The following is an 18417-nucleotide window of genomic DNA, read 5'->3' on the forward strand; positions in this document are numbered from 1 at the left end:
TGTGACGCCCCTCTGCAGCCGCCTTGGTAATGCTTCTAAGAACTTCCCTGAAAACCCTGTTTTTATGTTGTACTGATTTGCCAGGAGGAAACTGGATTAGTGTTACAGTGTGCTGGCTGTAAGATGGTAGCGTTCTGATAATATGATGATGTTATAGCGACTCAATGGGTTGCATAGGACTGAGACTGTAGAAGAGGGTAAACCCTGGTCTCTTTCTGCAAATGTCTTAAAGATAAATGTCTGTGCTTTGGAATGCAGTGGCAGTGAAACCATCATAAATCAGACTCTAAACTATATAACTGGGATTGTCACGGAACGGCAGAGAGAGGACCCAAATGCGCAGTGCAAATGCAGCAGACAGATGGTATAATTAAAGGGCTTTAATACAGAAACGTGGTTCCAGACAGTCCAGCTCCGGCCGATGCAGGCGCGGCCGGAGCTGGGCCACCAGGAACCGATGCAGGCGCGGCAGGCACGACCTCCTACTGGAGGTCGTCGGGAACCTCAGCCGGAACTGCGACAAGCGCGACCTCCTCCTGGAGGTCGTGGGGAACCGCCGCCGGAACTGCGACAGGGACAGCCCCTCCAGGGCCAACAGGAACTAGAACGGCGTCCCCACAGGAGCCGACGGGAACAGGAACCAGAATGGCATCCTCACAGGAGCCAACGGGAACAGGAACTAGAACGGCGTCCTCACAGGAGCCGAGGGGAATAGGAACTAGAACGGTGTCCTCACAGGAGCCGACGGGAACAGGAACTAGAACGGCGTCCTCACAGGAGCCGACGGGAACAGGAATTAGAACGGCGTCCTCACAGGAGCCGACGGGAACAGGAACTAGAACGGCATCCTCACAGGAGCCGACGGGAACAGGAACGACCTCTACCGGGCCGACGGGAACAGGAACCTGAGCGTGACAAGGCTGGACTACGCCTCAGCAGGAACTGCGACAGGCGCGACCTCCTCCTGGAGGTCGTGGAGAACCGCAGCAGGAACTGCAACAGGCGCGACCTCCTCCTGGAGGTCGTGGAGAACCGCAGCCGGAACTGCGACAAGCGCGACCTCCTCCTGGAGGTCGTGGGGAACCGCCGCCGGAACTGCGAAAGGGACAGCCCCTCCAGGGCCAACAGGAACTAGAACGGCGTCCCCACAGGAGCCGACGGGAACAGGAACCAGAACGGCGTCCTCACAGGAGCCGACGGGAACAGGAACTAGAACGGCGTCCTCACAGGAGCCGAGGGGAATAGGAACTAGAACGGTGTCCTCACAGGAGCCGACGGGAACAGGAACTAGAACGGCGTCCTCACAGGAGCCGACGGGAACAGGAATTAGACCGGCGTCCTCACAGGAGCCGACGGGAACAGGAACTAGAACGGCATCCTCACAGGAGCCGACGGGAACAGGAACGACCTCTACCGGGCCGACGGGAACAGGAACCTGAGCGTGACAAGGCTGGACTGCGCTCTGAGCGTGACAGGACTGACCTGACTGAGACGTAGGAACTGGCGTGGCTGCTGGCTGCAGGCCTGGGAGTTGCAGGACTCCACGTAGGGCAGGTTCCCTCAGTACGAGAGTGGCTGCCTCCTCAAACAATTGTTCCCTCGTGCCCTTGTCTGATGCCGAATTGGCGGTGGCGACAGGAGTGGAGACGTGAACCATCGGAGCGGCGACAGGAACAGGAACGTGAACCACCGGAGCGGCGACAGGAACAGAGACGTGAACCGCAGGAGCGGCGACAGGAACAGAGACGTGAACCGCAGGAGCGGCGACAGGAACAGAGACGTGAACCGCAGGAGCGGCGACAGGAACAGAGACGTGAACCGCAGGACAGGTGACAGGAACAGAGACGTGAACCGCAGGAGTGGTGACAGGAACAGAGACGTGAACCGCAGGAGCGGCGACAGGAGCGGCGACAGGAGCGGCGACAGGAGCGGCGACAGGAGCGGCGACAGGAGCGGCGACAGGAGCGGCGACAGGAGCGGCGACAGGAGCGGCGACAGGAGCGGCGACAGGAGCGGCGACAGGAGCGGCGACAGGAGCGGCGACAGGAGCGGCGACGTGAACCACAGGAGCGGCGACAGGAGCGGTGACAGGAGCAGCGACAGGAGCGGCGACAGGAGCGGCGACAGGAGCGGCGACGGAGACGCGACCAGACGATGCGCGCAGAGCGCGTGTCAAGTCCCTCCGCATTAGCCGGAGTCCATCAAAGAACGCCTGCACCCCGGGGTACTCACGCCACCAGAACCCGTCCTCCAGTATTTCAATGGCCAACTTCACTACGGAGAGACTTTGAGACTGGGCGCTTCAGCATATTTCCTGGCCATCCCACGTTGAACGGAGCCTCTCTGCTTTCTAGTAACATGGCCATGTTGCTTAGCCTCCCCACTCTGTGACAACTCAGAGTGGAGCCCAGGACGCAGAGTCGCAGTCTTACACGCCTCTCTGCACGTTCTCTACAGCCCCGACCCACTCTTAGTCTTGGTTATCGCATAGAGACTGTGTCTGCTTCTCGACCACCTAAACTATAAAAGTCACACACAAATCAAAGAGGAGTGACTTACCAGAATTTAATAAACTTCAAAACAGTTCCTCTTACAGAACAAAGCAACAGTAAGTTAATAAAGTGTGGTTTAATAAATATCAGATCTCTCTCGTCTAAATCCTTTTTAATAAATGACTTGATAAGTGACCATCACATAGATCTGTTCTGTCTCACTGAAACCTGGCTGCAGCAGGATGAATATGTTACTTTAAATGAGTCGACTCCAATGAGTCACATCAACTATCATGTTCCAAGAAGTACAGGTAGAGGTGGAGGAGTAGCAGCAATTTATAAATCAGATTTATTAATTACTCCTAAACCTAAACATAGTTATAACTCATTTGAGAGCCCCACTCTGAGCCTTTCTCACCCAGACTCTAAAACTCAGTGTCAGGTTCTGGCTCTGTGCTCAGTTTTATTTTGAAAAGGACTTTGTTCATTGACCATATCATCCTGTTTTATTTTGGTAGTCTCCTGGTTTCTGTTTCTGTTCTAGCTTCACTCCCGGTTTACGTTTTGTCACAGCTGTCCCTGCTTCACCTGGTCATTATCCACACCTGCACGTTATCAGTAATCAAGTCACTTTGTATTTAACCACCACCTGTTTCCCTAGCTCTTTGCCACATCGTTGTTTGTGTGTTCCCGTATTATTCCAGTTCGTTGTTCTAGTCCTGCCGTATATCGTGTACCCTGTTTCTGACCGTTGATTCTGAGCCTGCCTAGTCCCTGTCTGCCTTCTCTGCCGTGATTATCTACCGCTGCCTGTTACCAACCTTGCCTGCCTGACCACGATCCTGCGCTCGACGATTCGGTATTGTAATCCATCTCTTGTGTATGACTTTGCCTGTCCCTGACGCCGTCTCTGCCTGATCCTGCTTAAACTCCGCTTGATCTTCCGTGTATGGCGCTGCCTGAAGTGGATTCTGTATTCTGGAATAAACTGTCCTCTTATCATCATAAACGCTGTGTTGTGCTGTGCATGTGGGTCCTCATCCGTGCGATCGTGACACTCAGAAGCCAGTTGTGTTTTGTATTGTTTACCGTCCTTCTTCTCCATATTCGGAGTTCTTAACTGAATTCTTTGAATTCTTATCTGACTTAGTTCTTAGCACAGATAAAGTCATTGTAGTGGGAGACTTTAACATTCATGTAGATGTTGACAGCAACTGTCTCAGCACTGCATTTAACTCCTTAATAGACACTATTGGTTTTACACAGCAGGTAAATGAACCCACTCATCGTTTTAACCACACCCTCGATCTTGTCCTGACATATGGGGTTGAAATTGATAATTTAATAGTTCTTCCCCAAAACCCTCTGTTATCTGACCATTTCTTATTAACTTTTGAATTTAGCACAACTGACCCTATAACAGCTGGAAAGAAATGTTACTATAGCAGATGTTTATCTGACAACGCTGTTGCCAGATTCAAGCAGATGATTCCATCATCTTTTGCCTCAATGTCTTGTAGATACACAGAGAACAGTCACCTTAATCCTTATGAACAGGTTGACTGTCTTGTGGATGATGCTGCAGCTTCTCTACGTACAATGTTAGACACAGTGGCTCCTCTGAAGAAGAAGACAGTGAATCAGAGGAGGTTAGCTCCGTGGTATAACTCAGAGATCAGCAGCCTACAGCAAAGGACTAGACAACTAGAAAGACAGTGGCGTTCCAACAAAATAAATGTAAACTGCATTGCATGGAAGGACAGTCTAATGAAATATAAAAAAGCACTTTGTGCTGCTAGAAAAACATATTATTCCTCCCTAATTGAGGAAAACAAAAACAACCCCAGGTTTCTTTTCAGCACTGTAGCCAGGCTGACAAAGAGTCATAGCTGTATTGAGTCTACTATCCCCTTAAATCTCAGCAGCAATGACTTTATGAACTACTTTACTAATAAAACTATCATCATTAGAAAAAACATTCAGCATTGACTTCTTCCAAATGACAGAAAGCACTGTATAGATCCATCAACTTTAAATTTATTAAATCCTCTGTCTTACCTAGACAGCTTCTTCCCCATAACTCATATGGAGTTAACCTCAATAACTAACTCTTCCAAGTTGTCCACTTGTCTTTTAGATCCAATCCCAATCAGATTACTCAAAGAAGTTCTACCTTTAATCAGCTCGTCCATATTAAATCAAATCAACCAAACTTTACAACTAGGCTATGTACCACAGGCTTTTAAGGTGGCTGTGGTCAAACCTCTATTGAAAAAACCAACCCTTGACCCTGGACAACTAGCCAACTATAGGCCCATTTCAAATTTACCCTTTATTTCCAAGATTCTGGGAAAAATCGTAGCTAAACAATTATCTGACCACCTGATTGGGAATAACCTGTATGAAGATTTTCAGTCAGGATTTAGAAAACATCATAACACAGAAACAGCTCTGGTTAGAGTCACTAATGATCTTCTATTAGCTTCGGACAATGGTCTAGTTTCTGTCCTTGTCCTGTTAGATCTTAGTGCTGCATTTGATACAATTGATCATAACATTCTATTACAGACACTAGAACATAGAATCGGGATTAAAGGAACAGCATTGGGATGGTTTAAATCCTATTTGTTGAACAGATTCCAGTTTGTTCATGTTAATGATGAATTCTCCACATGCATAAGAATTAGCTATGGAGTACCACAGGGTTCTGTGCTGGGTCCAATTCTGTTTAGCCTATTTATGTCTCCTCAAGGTGAGATTATTAGAAAGCATTCTATTAATTTTCATTTTTACGCAGATGATACTCAGCTATATATGTCCTTGGAACCAAATGAAACAGATCAACTAGTCAAAAGTCAGGGTTGTTTAAAAGACATCAAATCCTGGATGTCCCAAAACTTCCTTCAACTAAACTCAGATAAAACCGAGATTCTTATTGTTGGGCCTAAAAATCTGAGAGAGACACTATTGAGTCAGATAGCCACCCTGGATGGCATAACATTAGCTTCAGATTCTACTGTGAGGAACCTTGGTGTCATGTTTGACCAGGATCTCTCTTTTACATCATACATTAAACAAATCTCCAGAACCGCCTACTTCCACCTTAGAAATTTAGTTAAAATCAGAAGCATCCTCTCTCAGAGCAATGCAGAGAAACTGATCCATGCATTTGTTACCTCTAGGCTGGACTACTGTAACTTCTTACTCATAGGATGTCCTAACAGCTCCTTAAAAAGCCTACAGCTTATTCAAAATGCTGCAGCCAGAGTTCTGACAGGACTTAGAAAGAGAGATCACATTTCTCCTACATTAGCTTCTCTGCACTGGCTGCCTGTAAAATGTAGGATAGAATTTATAATTCTCCTACTCACCTACAAAGTACTCAATGATAAAGCTCCTTCTTATCTTAAAGACCTCATAGTTCCTTATGCTCCCAGCAGAACACTTCGTTCTCAGAGCGCTGGGCTACTTGTGGTTCCTAGAGTGTTTAAATGTAGAACAGGGGGCAGAGCTTTTAGCTACCAAGCTCCTCTCCTCTGGAACCAGCTTCCTCTTCAGGTTCGAGAAGCTGACACACTCTCCACCTTTAAGATCAGGCTTAAAACCTTCTTTTTTGATAAAGCTTATAGTTAGAGATGGTTCAGGTCACTGGCAATTATTGTTAGTCACAGGAACCATCTCTTAGTTAAGCTGCAATAGACATAGACTGCTGGGGGACTTAATTTATACACTGAGCTCCTCTGTTTCCTTCTACCTCCTCTGTCCAATAACCTTCCATCATTGTCCCATGTTTAACTAACCTTGTCTCTTTCTCTCCAGTAGTTGTGCTTCTCTCCTCTCTCCCCCCCCACTCTCTATCCCTCTCTGTCCTCACCTACAGGTACCTTGTTGTTGCTTGTTGCTGTTGCTGTGCTTTTCTATCTCTCTATCCTCTCACCCCAACCGGTCGAGGCAGATGGCCGCCCAAATCCAGTCTGGTTCTGCTGGAGGTTTCTTCCTCGTTAGCGAGGGAGTTTTTCCTCTCCACTGTTGCTGTCAAATTAAATGCTTGCTGTATGTGGGATTTGTTGGGTTTAGTTGTGTGAGGTTTTAAACCTTACTTTGTAAAGTGCCTTAAAATAACTTTGTTGTGATTTGGCGCTATGTAAATAAAATTGAATTGAATTGAACTAGGAGTGGCCAGAATCAGAGGCACCAACAGAGGGAAAATGTGAGTGACACAGGCAGGGTCAGGAGCATAACACTGTCTGGTATTGGTGAAAGAAACAAAGCAAACAGCTGCAAAAACATGGGCATAATTTGTTGGAAATAAATCTTGCATGAAAAGCCTTCTTACAAGATTTTCATATGCATTATTCATGTCAAACACTGAGGTAGCCTTTTTCTATAACTCGGAGAATTGTTTGATTTCCTGTGTAGCAAATCACTGTGATCACTGATAAGCTATTGTGCTATCAACGTACAGTATCTGGTTCAGTGAAAGAGCTTTGAAGAACTTCCTCAAATTGCTGCAATCGGAAACCTCATATTGCGTTTTTGCAACAACACAGACACGCAGACACAAAAAATAAAAAAAGTTTGGTTATGTAGCTGGCGAAACAAAAGGAGGCGATTGTTATTTTAATTAACGCAATCAATCACGGCTACAATTACCAGTGTCAAGCACGACAAACACATTGTGTCTACATCTGTGTTGCGCTTCAGTCAATTAATCTTTTTGTTTAAAAAAATGTTTAATCAAGGCACGTGTTTCACTACCGTCGCGACACCCTGACGGCTGGCAGTGATAAATCAGCTGTTGATATGGAGCCTAGATTAAAACAGATGTCATTTAAAGCCAGGGGCACCTGGTCTGACTGTAGAAATGATCTTCAGAATGAGGATGAATGCACCATTTTTACAGTGAGAGTCTAATAGTGAACAAGTGTGTAAGAAATGTTGTGAAAAATAAAATCTGCTTGGAGAGATTTTTCCTGAATATAATAAAACTGTTTGGCACCGGCACATTGTAAATAAGAGCCAGCAGCTCCTGGATTATAAAAATAGTGATAACTCTGTGAAGACCGCCTCTTTATCAGCTACTCAGCCCAGCTCACAGCTTAACCTGTGTTGGTGTATTTTCATCTTAAGTTTTTATCGAATCACATTTTTGTAACGCCATCTTCCAAGTTGCTAACAGAATATTTAAAAAACTTTACTCCTTCACCAGTTCCCCATCTGTTCAGAGTCAGACACATGGACAGTTGTCTTAGGTTCATGAAAACAATAGAAGACTGAATGTTTCCCATTTTACCATCGTGTTCCACTTAAATCTAGTTTTACATACATGGCATAAACATTTATAGTATTTGTTCAATGGATCAATCAAAAGTAACTTCAATCATTTTCTACTTCTACCTGTGGTCCATACCTAACAACTATACAGCTGATTCTAGGAATGAGTTTATTCTGAAATATACATATAATATACATATAAAGACGTATTTATTTTATTTTGCTTCATGTTAATGATTGTGTGGCTATCGCTGACAGGCATCTGAAAGTCCACATTGTTGTGTGCAAATGTCAGTGCTGTGTAAAGCAAAATTTTGTAAGATAAGATAAGATAAGGCGGTGGTAATCCCACCATGGGTTGATCGGATATTGCACATGTAAAAGTTCGCTCAAACATTTTGTATGGTGACCACAGTATAAGGTGACAATTGTAGCAACAGTTACAATAACAGTGATTTACAAGGAGCACCTTAGGTTGTAAAGCCTTGTAAAGTAAAGACAGCAGCAGGTAGAAACGACCTACTGCATGGTGTCGCTCCTTCAGACACTTAGGATGTATCAGTCTGTCACTAAGGAGATGCATAGTGATGACACCGTTTTCATACATCCCGTCGCTTCTTGTCTGCTGAGATGCTGCTGCACCAGCAGACCACTCCATAAAAGATGGGTGATGCCACAACAGAGTCATACTGTAGAAGGTCTTTAGGAGTGGTCCCTGGACTCCAAAAGACCTCAGTCTCCTTAACAGATAGAGTCTGCTCTGTCCTTTTTTATACAGTGCGACTGTATTGTGTGACCAGTCCAGTTTATTGTTGAGGTGAACACCCAAGTACTTGTAAGAGTCCACTCTCTTAATGTCCCTTCCCTGGATGTTCACCGGTGTTAGTGCAGAGTGTGTGTGCCTGCGAAAGTCTACCACCAGTTCCTTGGTTTTCCCTGCATTAATCTGTAGTTCCGCTGGCACCAGTCCACAAAGTTCTGAATCAGTTCTCTGTACTCTATGATAATACTCTACAATGTCCCTGTCCTGGTTGTTTCTGAACCATCAGGAGAACAGAAATCTTTCATTTAAGGTTCTAAATGGTTTTGTGAATACCATATCAAACTTGTAATGGCTAAATCAATCATCCTATAACAAGTTTAATAAGACCATAGATATTTTGTTTAGAGCCCAAATTTTGGTAAAAAAATGTTACCTGCCAACAAATATGTTTATATATCATGCAATCCAGTTCTCTTATAAAAATGTGTTCATTGAGACAGGTTAGCATGAAGGCGTGTAAAGATTTTTAAAGATGTCTTTTTGCATGTGGTCACATACTAAACTCATGATCACGGCTGGGGCTGCGCTGTTTATTTTCAGAAAAAGTTGTTTGACAAGCGACTAAGGCCAATTTCCAGCTCATCACTCTGACCAAGGCTGGACAGAATTATTTGAGTTCTTCACACCTCTTTTTATCAGGATGTTCAGAACTCTTGCTTGTACTGTACAGAGGATTTAAATTACTACAGCTCACGACAGTGTGTCCTGTCTGAATTGTTCTAGATTTACAGAACCGGGAGCAGAATAGATTTAGTTAATGGCGCTTTAATGAAAGAGGATCTTTGATATTGTTGAACTGTTGCAAAAACTAAATGCAGCCCACTGTTTTTACTGACCAGTTTGAGAGTAGACACACTCCTCATGCAGATCACGTCTGAGTGATGCATGTCTCAAATTCCCTTCTGTGCCTGATGAAGGTCTCCATCAGATCTCTATTACTGTAGTCAGGGAAGATGAGAACAATAACTTCCAGGCGTTTTTTAGCGCTTGTCTTTGACTAAAACAACATGACAATATAAAAGTAGGCAGAAAGATTTGTCGAGTGTTGGGTATCAGAGTAGTATGAGTCTTGCATAAATGTATTTCTACTAAGCATCACCCATGTGTGATTTACATGTATGCATTAACACACATCACTGATATCAGCTGTGAAATCAGTTTGCTCTTCCCCAATAAAACACAGTTTAGTAGCCGACTGCTTGTATTTGGTGCAAAGGTTTGACTTTTTTCTTTGGAAAGAGCTTGTGATCAGTGGAGGGATGAAACACCACATGCAGCCTTTTTTAAACTGCTCACATTGCAGAAAATAAAGTGGTCATTCACTGAAATAATGTGTAGCAATTTATGATAAGGGAAATAATAGTAAAATCAGTGTGGCACTCAATCCGACACCCCTCTTTCTATAAAAAAAACAAATATGAATAAGCTTGAGTTGATATCATGAATAAAACACTAGCTACAGGGAGATTCCTTACAAACACAGGAGCAGAGGAGGAAACCGTCCACCTCCAGCATCATACTGTTTGCAGTTCTAGAAATGTATTTGTTCCCATTTCACTATAAAATGCTAATTATATTATATAACACAGGCTTATACTACAGTCATCTCAAAGTCAAAACTGATTAAAATTGTTTCTGTCGCTAGCATACTGTTTACTGTAGGTTTGTTTTGACGCCTTTATATTTACTTACTGTTGATAACTATCCCCTGGCTTCATGTTAAACAGTTTATTCTTCTTTTTATTAATATGTAGTCACATAGAAAGATCAAAGATCCGGGGGGTGACTGAGTGTGTGCAGCTGTTCTGGTTACTGGGTCTGTTGTTGTCGTGAGTATGGCAGCCTCGTCACCTTGGCTTTTACAGGTGCCACTATTCATGCATGAATGAATGTATCGCCATTCTGGTTGCTGTGGTCTTGTTTTGCTGTCTCACTAACATGATACTGATCCATGCTGCATCTGAGTGGTAGGTGTTGTGTGCTGGGCTGTTAGCACTGCTGTCACTCTCAGTTCTATTGTGAATGCAGGGAACAAAAAATAAGATAAAGCATAAATGTTTATTTCATAATTTATTGCTGCAAAGCCAAGTTTTATGTATTTTGCCATTTTATTTGGAGGAGTTGTTCATTAGGTTTTAGAATGTTAAAATAGAAAACAGCTGCTATAGATAGTGAAACATTAGCGTATTAGCATTTTTGCATTATAATGTACCTCATTGTGATGTTGCCTTTGTAACGAGTGGAAAAATGAAATTTGACACACATAAAGCATAAAGCATGCTTTTAATCAATTCTACGTAATTAAACGTGCTTATCGTTTCTCACTATGTTATCCTGATTTTACAGGCATTAAATAGCCCAGTTTATCTTTTTTCATCTGTTTCCGTGCCACATATCGATCTGCTTCTTGGCACAGTGCTTCCACGCTCAAACTCACTTTAGATCCTCATATGGAGGAGAGAAAAAATACTGTATATAATGAAATGTTAAACTGTGCAGTGTGCATTCATTTCCTAGAGAACTGTTCCAGTCTTTTCCCTAAACAAATAAATTGAAAATTGAGGCTCCTATTATCTCTTTGTGAACAAACTTGCGCACACAGCCACACACATCTAGCCAGTGACAGTGATCCCAGTGAGGCCACTGGCTTCTGTCACACATGCTTCATTAGCATGAATGATGATCGTCCTTCTCCCTGTACTGTAGTTACTGTGCAGACTGCCATCCTCAGCAGATGATGACTGTGCATGCATATGTTCGTACAAGTGTTTTCGTAGCCATTTCTATGGGGCATGTTTATAATATTCACACAATTTGAAATAAAAGTTGCTCTCGAACTCCTCTGCTTTATTTTAAGGCGCTGTTTGCTGTGTGTGTGTTTTGTGGTCTCACAGCGTATTTACAAAAGACGTCATCACTTGAAAACACACCACACAATGCATTTCTACTGCATCAGCACTTTGTGATGCTGTAGCAAACGTTGTGAATAGAGGGGAGCATTGAGCTAGTCATTTATAATAGATAATGAACCTTCCCATTTATCTCTCTTTCACTGTCCCACTCGCAAGACTTTTTTTGCTTTTGCTCTCCTGCTTCTGTCATAATGGATAAAATACAGTTGGGAGGAATATGCACAGTGTTATTCTGGTTTTATTGAGCAGAAACGGTGGAGATGGGCAAGAATTATGCTGCCTCAGCTCTACACAGCATGGTGGGTAAATCAGAGCTTACAGCAGGAGGAAGTCATTAACCTCTCTCTACATAGGTCTGAAAAAGATGGGCAGATGAAAACAAAGCAGGAAAATTTCCTAACAAAAGATGTTACGAGGTGTGAAAAGGAAATTTTGATGAGATGGGATTAAAAAATGTTCTGTCGATCTTATTCCAGATCCGCTGGTGAGAGGCCTTACCCAGGCGATTAGGAGGACATGCTTGTGGAACCGGGAGATCCCTTACCGCCTCCCTGACGTGGCACTCCACCGGCCAGGAAACCGCCCCCAGTAGGCACTTTGCCGGCTAAATGGTCTCAGGTTCCGTGGAGTCTTCCGGTGTCTCGTGGAGTCAAGACAGCGCGTCGGGCTTGGTATTTTTGGACCCTGGTCTATAGGAAAGGTGTAAGTTAAACCGGCTGAAAAACAGAGCCCACCTGGCCTGGCGTGAATTTAGTCGTCTGGCGGTCCTCAGGTACTCCAGGTTCTTGTGGTCCGTATATATATAAATATATAAATGGTTGTTCTGCTCCCTCCAACCAGTGCCTCCACTCCTCGAGCGCCACCTTGACGGCCAGCAGCTCCCGGTCCCCGATACTATAATTCTTCTTCGCTGGAGACAGTTTCCTGGACATAAAGGCACAAGGATGGAGCCTACCTCCGGCTGGATCTCTCTGGGAGAGAACTGCTCCTACACCCGTGTTGGAGGCGTCCACTTCCACGATGAACTGTCTTCCTGGGTCCGGCATGTTCAGAATGGGGGCTGACGTGAAGCTCTCCTTCAGTTGCTGAAAAGCGGCTTCTGCGTCCGCCGTCCACTGAAAAGGAGATCTAACAGAGGTTAAGGCATGCAGTGGAGCCGCGATGCTGCTGAAATGCCGGATGAACTTGCGGTAGAAGTTGGCGAATCCCAGAAACCGCTGGACATCCCTGCGGCACTGGGAAACCGGCCATTCTTCCACCGCCCGCGTTTTGGCCAGGTCCATCTGGATCCGGCCCTGTGATACTATGAAGCCGAGAAATGCCACGGTCTCCACGTGGAACTCACACTTCTCAGCCTTCACAAATAGTCTGTGCTCGAGCAACCGTTTGAGCACCTGATGTACATGGGAGATGTGCTCCTCCTTGGGGTAGGAGAAAATGAGGATATCATCCAGATAAACAAAAAACAAAATCATTAATCATGGACCCGAGAATGTCATTAACAAAGGCCTGGAACATGGCCGGCGTGTTGGTGAGACCGAATGGCATGACCAGGTACTCGAAGTGTCCGTTGGGCGTGTTAAAGGCCGTTTTCCACTCATCGCCCTCGCGATATGCGCACCAGATGGTACGCATTGTGGAGGTCTAATTTTGTGAAACACGTGGCACCGGAAAGCAGTTCGAAGGCTGAGGATAGCAGCGGCAAGGGGTAAGAATCCCGTACCGTGATGTCATTAAGCCCTCGATAGTCGATACACGGCCTTAGCGATCCGTCCTTTTTTCCCACGAAGAAGAACCCCGCTCTTGCGGGTGATGATGAAGGCCGTATGATTCACGAAGCTAGTGCTGAGTTCAAATACTTCCTCATGGCCGTTCGTTCCTTTGGGGACAAGTGGAACAGCCTCCCCTTGGGTGGTGCCGTACCGGGCCTTAGGTTAATTGCACAATCGTGCTTCCTGTGTGGTGGTAGGGATGTGGCTCTGACCTTACTGAAAACCGTTCGGAGGTCGTGGTAGCACTCTGGAACACCCTTGAGGTCAATCTCCTCTCCTCCTTCCATCCCCGTCGCCTCCTGTGGATCCTCTGACTCGAGTGTGGATTGGAAACAGGTGGTTCGACACCCCGTACCCCATTCACACACCTCTCCGCTCCTCCAATCCAGTGTGGGGTTGTGCCTCCTCAGCGAGGTGTGCCCTAAAACCACAGGGTGATAGCAGGACTCCACCACTAAGAATGTGATTCTCTCAGAATGACCATCGGCAAACGTCATGGGAACAGGTGCGGTGTGGTGCGTGACCTTCCACAGTCTGCGGCCGTCCAGTGCCTCCGTTTCCACTGGCGACGCTAGGGGGGCTGTATGAATGCCCATGCGCTCCGCCAACCCAGCGTCCATCAGACTGGCGTCAGCTCCGGAGTCGATTAGCACAGCCTGCTGGATAGAACGGGTACTGGAAGTTAATGTCACGGTAGGTAGAGATCTAGCGGCGGCTCCGCCAAGGATAGTTCGGCTTATCGCTATTCGCCGCTCTAGTGATGAGCCTGATCTTTTACTGGACACCTTGCTGCGTAGTGTCCACCCTGTCCACAGTACATACACAGTTGCTGCGTCTCACTAAGGAGGAGAGATGCAGGCGACGTGCCCGATCTGCATGGGTTCTTCTGTAATTTGGGTTTCACCCATGCCTCGCTGACTCGCCTGACCACTCGTTCCCCTCGTCGACATCCGTGGGCACTGAGCGGGAACGTAGTGTGGTTCCCTCGCTCTCTCTTTGCCGTGATGTTCTCGCTCACTGTTCCCCAGCCGTCGGTCGATTCGTATGGCCAGCGCGATCAGATCATCCAAAGTGCTAGGGAGCTTGCGATTGGCCAGACAGTCCTTTACCCGGCGTGACAGTCCGCGGATAAAAACGTCTCCAAGCACGGTGGCCTCCCAACCAGCCTCCGCTGCCAGCGTCCGGAACTCTATGGCGTACTTGGCCGTCGTTCTCCTCCCCTGGCGGATGTTCACCAGCCTTTGTGCAGCCTCTCTCCCCGGAATGATCTCCTGGAAGATCTGTTTTAGTGCTTCCGAAAAGGAGGTGAATGTGGCCACGCAGGAGGAACCGTTCTGCCACTCTGCTGTCGCCCACGCCTCCGCCTTGCCGGTCAGATGGGAAATGGCATAGGCCACACGCGATCTCTCCGTGGGGAAAGCAGCTCGAAGTGAATCTCGCACTGAGTGATGAATGCTCGGCAGTCGCCGGACTCACCCGAGAAGCATGTAGGTGCTCCCAAACGAGCGTCGGGAACCGGGATGACAGCCACTGGAGCCGCAGCGATCGCACTTGTCCCGGCAGCGGCTACGGGCACCTGGATTGGTTCCTCTTGTCGCAGGGCGCAGTCCGCCAGCCTCTGCAGCGCCTCGTTGGTCCTCTCCTCCTGCTCGCTGAGCCGCTTTCCTTGAGCGAGGAGCGCAGCACGCAGGGTCTCTACGCTGGCTGGGTCCATGTCTGGCCAGATCGTTCTGTCAGGTTTTGGCAGAGATCGGACCCACATGCACAGCACGAGACGTCAGACAGATGGTAGAATTTTAAGGATTTAATACAGTTCTCTTTACAACAGTCGGTCCAGGTCATACACAATGATTCTCAGGTTTCAGTACAGAGGGAGCAGGCTGAATCAGGTCCAAGGGCAGGCAAGGGTTCGACAACAGGATTGGCAAGGTTACAGTACCGGTAAGGAGCAGGCTATCTCGAGGTCCGGCGGTCAGGTCGGTATTACAAGTTCTTTTCCAGGCGACAGTACCATTCAGGAACAGACAGGAATCGGGAGTCAGGAACACGAAGCAGGATCAAGAAGCAAACAGGCAGGAGGATGAAACGCTGGAAAGTGATGACTGGCATACAACGATCTGGCAACAGGCTAAGGGAACTGGTGGTGGTTAAGTATGCAGGTGAGTGATTACTGATTCTAGGCAGGTGTGAGTAATGAGAACCGGAAGTACAGTAAGACTGGAGCTAATGAGATGCGACTGGAAACCGGAACTGCTACGCTAAAACAGGATGTGACTTCAAGAACATGACACATTGATTCTTCCTCTCAGAGAAATAGAGGTACTGTTTTGAGGTGCAACTAGATTAGTCAAAGAAGTTCTACCTTTAATCAGCTCGTCCATATTAAATCAAATCAACCAATCTTTACATTTAGGCTATGTACCACAGGCTTTTAAGGTGGCTGTGGTCAAACCTCTATTGAAAAAACCAACCCTGGACCCTGGAGGACTAGCCAACTATAGGCCCATTTCAAATTTACCCTTTATTTCCAAGATTCTTGAAAAAAATCGTAGCTAAACAATTATCTGACCACCTGATTGGGAATAACCTGTATGAAGATTTTCATTCAGGATTTAGAAAACATCATAGCACAGAAACATCTCTAGTTAGAGTCACTAATGATCTTCTATTAGCTTTGGACAATGGTCTAGTTTCTGTCCTTGTCCTGTTAGATCTTAGTGCTGCATTTGATACAATTGATCATAACATTCTATTACAGACAATAGAACATAGAATTGGGATTAAAGGAACAGCTTTGGGATGGTTTAAATCCTATTTGTAGAACAGATTCTAGTTTGTTCATGTTAATGAGAAATTCTCCACATGCACAAGGATTAGCTATGGAGTACCACAGGGTTCTGTGCTTGGTCCAATTCTGTTTAGCCTATACATGTCTCCTATAGGTGAGATTATTAGAAAGCATTCTATTAATTTTAATATGCCACCCTGGATGGCATAACATTAGCTTCAGATTCTACTGTGAGGTACCTTGGTGTCATCTTTGACCAGGATCTCTCTTTTAAATCATACATTAAACAATTCTCCAGAACCACCTACTTCCATCTTAGAAATATAGCTAAAATCAGAAGCATCCTCTCTCAGAGTGATGCAGAGAAACTGATTTGTTACCTCTAGGCTGGACTACTGTAACTGCTTACTCATAGGATGTCCTAACAGCTCCTTAAAAAGCCTACAACTTATTCAAAATGCTGCAGCCAGAGTTCTGACAGGACTTAGAAAGAGAGATCACATTTCTCCTACATTAGCTTCTCTGCACTGGCTGCCTGTAAAATGTAGGATAGAATTTAAAATTCTCCTACTCACATACAAAGTACTCAATGATAAAGCTCCTTCTTATCTTAAAGACCTCATAGTTCCTTGTGCTCCCAGCAGAACGCTTTGTTCTCAGAGCGCTGGGCTACTTGTGGTTCCTGGAGTCTTAGAACGGGAGGCAGAGCTTTTAGCTACCAAGCTCCTCTCCTCTGGAACCAGCTCCCTCTTCAGGTTTGAGACACACTCTCCACCTTTATGATTAGGATTAAAACCTTCCTTTTTGATAAAGCTTATAGTTAGAGATGGTTCAGGTCACTGGCAATGATTGTTAGTCACAGGAACCATCTCATAGTTAAGCTGCAATAGACATAGACTGCTGGGGGACTTAATTTATACACTGAACTCTTCTGTTTCCTTCTACCTCTTCTGTCCAATAATCTCCCATCATTGTTCTATGTTTAACTAACCTTGTCTCTTTCTCTCTAGTAGTTGTGCTCCCCCTCCCCCCTCTCTCTCTCTCCTCCACTCTGTCCTCACCTACAGGTATTATTGGACTCAGAGCCTTGTGTCTGTGATGGGTAGCTGTGGGTCAAACCATCCTGCCTGTATCCAGTCCCTGGTCCAACCATCCTGCCTGTGCTCTGTTGTTGCCTGTCTCTCTCTCTATCCCCTCACCCCAACTGGTCGAGGCAGATGGCCTCCTACATCCAGCCTAGTTCTGCTGGAGGTTTCTTCCTCGTTAGAGAGGGAGTTTTTCCTCTCCACTGTTGCTGTCAAATTAAATGCTTGCTGTATGTGGGATTTGTTGGGTTTAGTTGTGTGAGGTCTTAAACCTTACTTTGTAAAGTGCCTTGAGATAACTTTGTTGTTATTTGGCGCTATATAAATAAAATTGAATTGAATTGAACTACTGTCGCTTGTGTTAAAGCCCTCTACAGTACCTCATCTCTATGATCTGATACTGTACATACTTGGTTCTGCCAGTTTGGAAAACTGACACTCAAAGCAACCCAAATTTAAAATGTCCTTTAATCCTGAACCTAATTTTACTTGCTTGTTTGTGCAACAGGCCTCTGATGTAGCGCAGGCATAGCTCTATAAAGGACTCGTTATAATAATAAATTTTAGTGCACCGCAAAGGGGCGTGTTCAGTTACTGCATCGTAAAGTATGCCTGTTCACAAAAGGCAATAAAACACTGCTTCATACTAATGTAATTATCCTGGATTAACAAACAAGCCAACTAGCTTGCAGCCTCTGTATTGTGTTTCTGCTCCACCATTAGGGAACATCATTACAGAATAGTAAAAATAACTCTGGGGAGGAGGCTATAACATGTGTACTGTCATTTTATCTAATTATTGCACTGACAGGCTGCTTGATTGTCGATTTGACTGATGCTGGTTTATTTGTATTTACATTATGTTCATTGCTGCTTTCATAAGAAACTGAAATATTTAACAAAGTCGCCCTGGAACAGGCAGGAGACAATGAGAAAAGGCTTTGTGTTTTTCTACTTTTATTTTGATTTAATGTTTATTAAAATGTGAGATGTTTTGATTAACATTTTGACAGGAGGCCATTCTGGTTGTCCATCATGCTCTTATTTATTAATGGGTAAGTTTTCATAACATGAAAAACTTGTGTTATGAAACAGAATTGTTGTAATGTGCCACTTAGGTATATTTTGATTTGTGAACATGGGAAAAGTTAATATGTATGTTAATCCATTACTCCATTATTCCATTATATTTCTATACACTATTAACACATTAGCGTGTGGATTGTGTCCCTGTCAGCAGTACTGTTTGTTTAACATGTGATTTATGTAAA

General features: G+C 45.3%; 1 long non-coding RNA gene across 1 annotated transcript; it reads left to right on the plus strand.

Moving 5' to 3' along the window:
- Positions 1-2447: 2447 nt before the first annotated feature.
- LOC129604260 (uncharacterized) lies at positions 2448-17492 on the plus strand. The gene is made up of 2 exons (XR_008694994.1): positions 2448-3351; positions 11978-17492. It is a non-coding gene; the product is annotated as an uncharacterized LOC129604260 (long non-coding RNA).
- Positions 17493-18417: the final 925 nt, after the last annotated feature.

The sequence above is a fragment of the Betta splendens genome, chromosome 6 (genome assembly GCF_900634795.4).
Source record: "Betta splendens chromosome 6, fBetSpl5.4, whole genome shotgun sequence".
NCBI classification, from domain to species: Eukaryota; Metazoa; Chordata; class Actinopteri; order Anabantiformes; family Osphronemidae; genus Betta; species Betta splendens.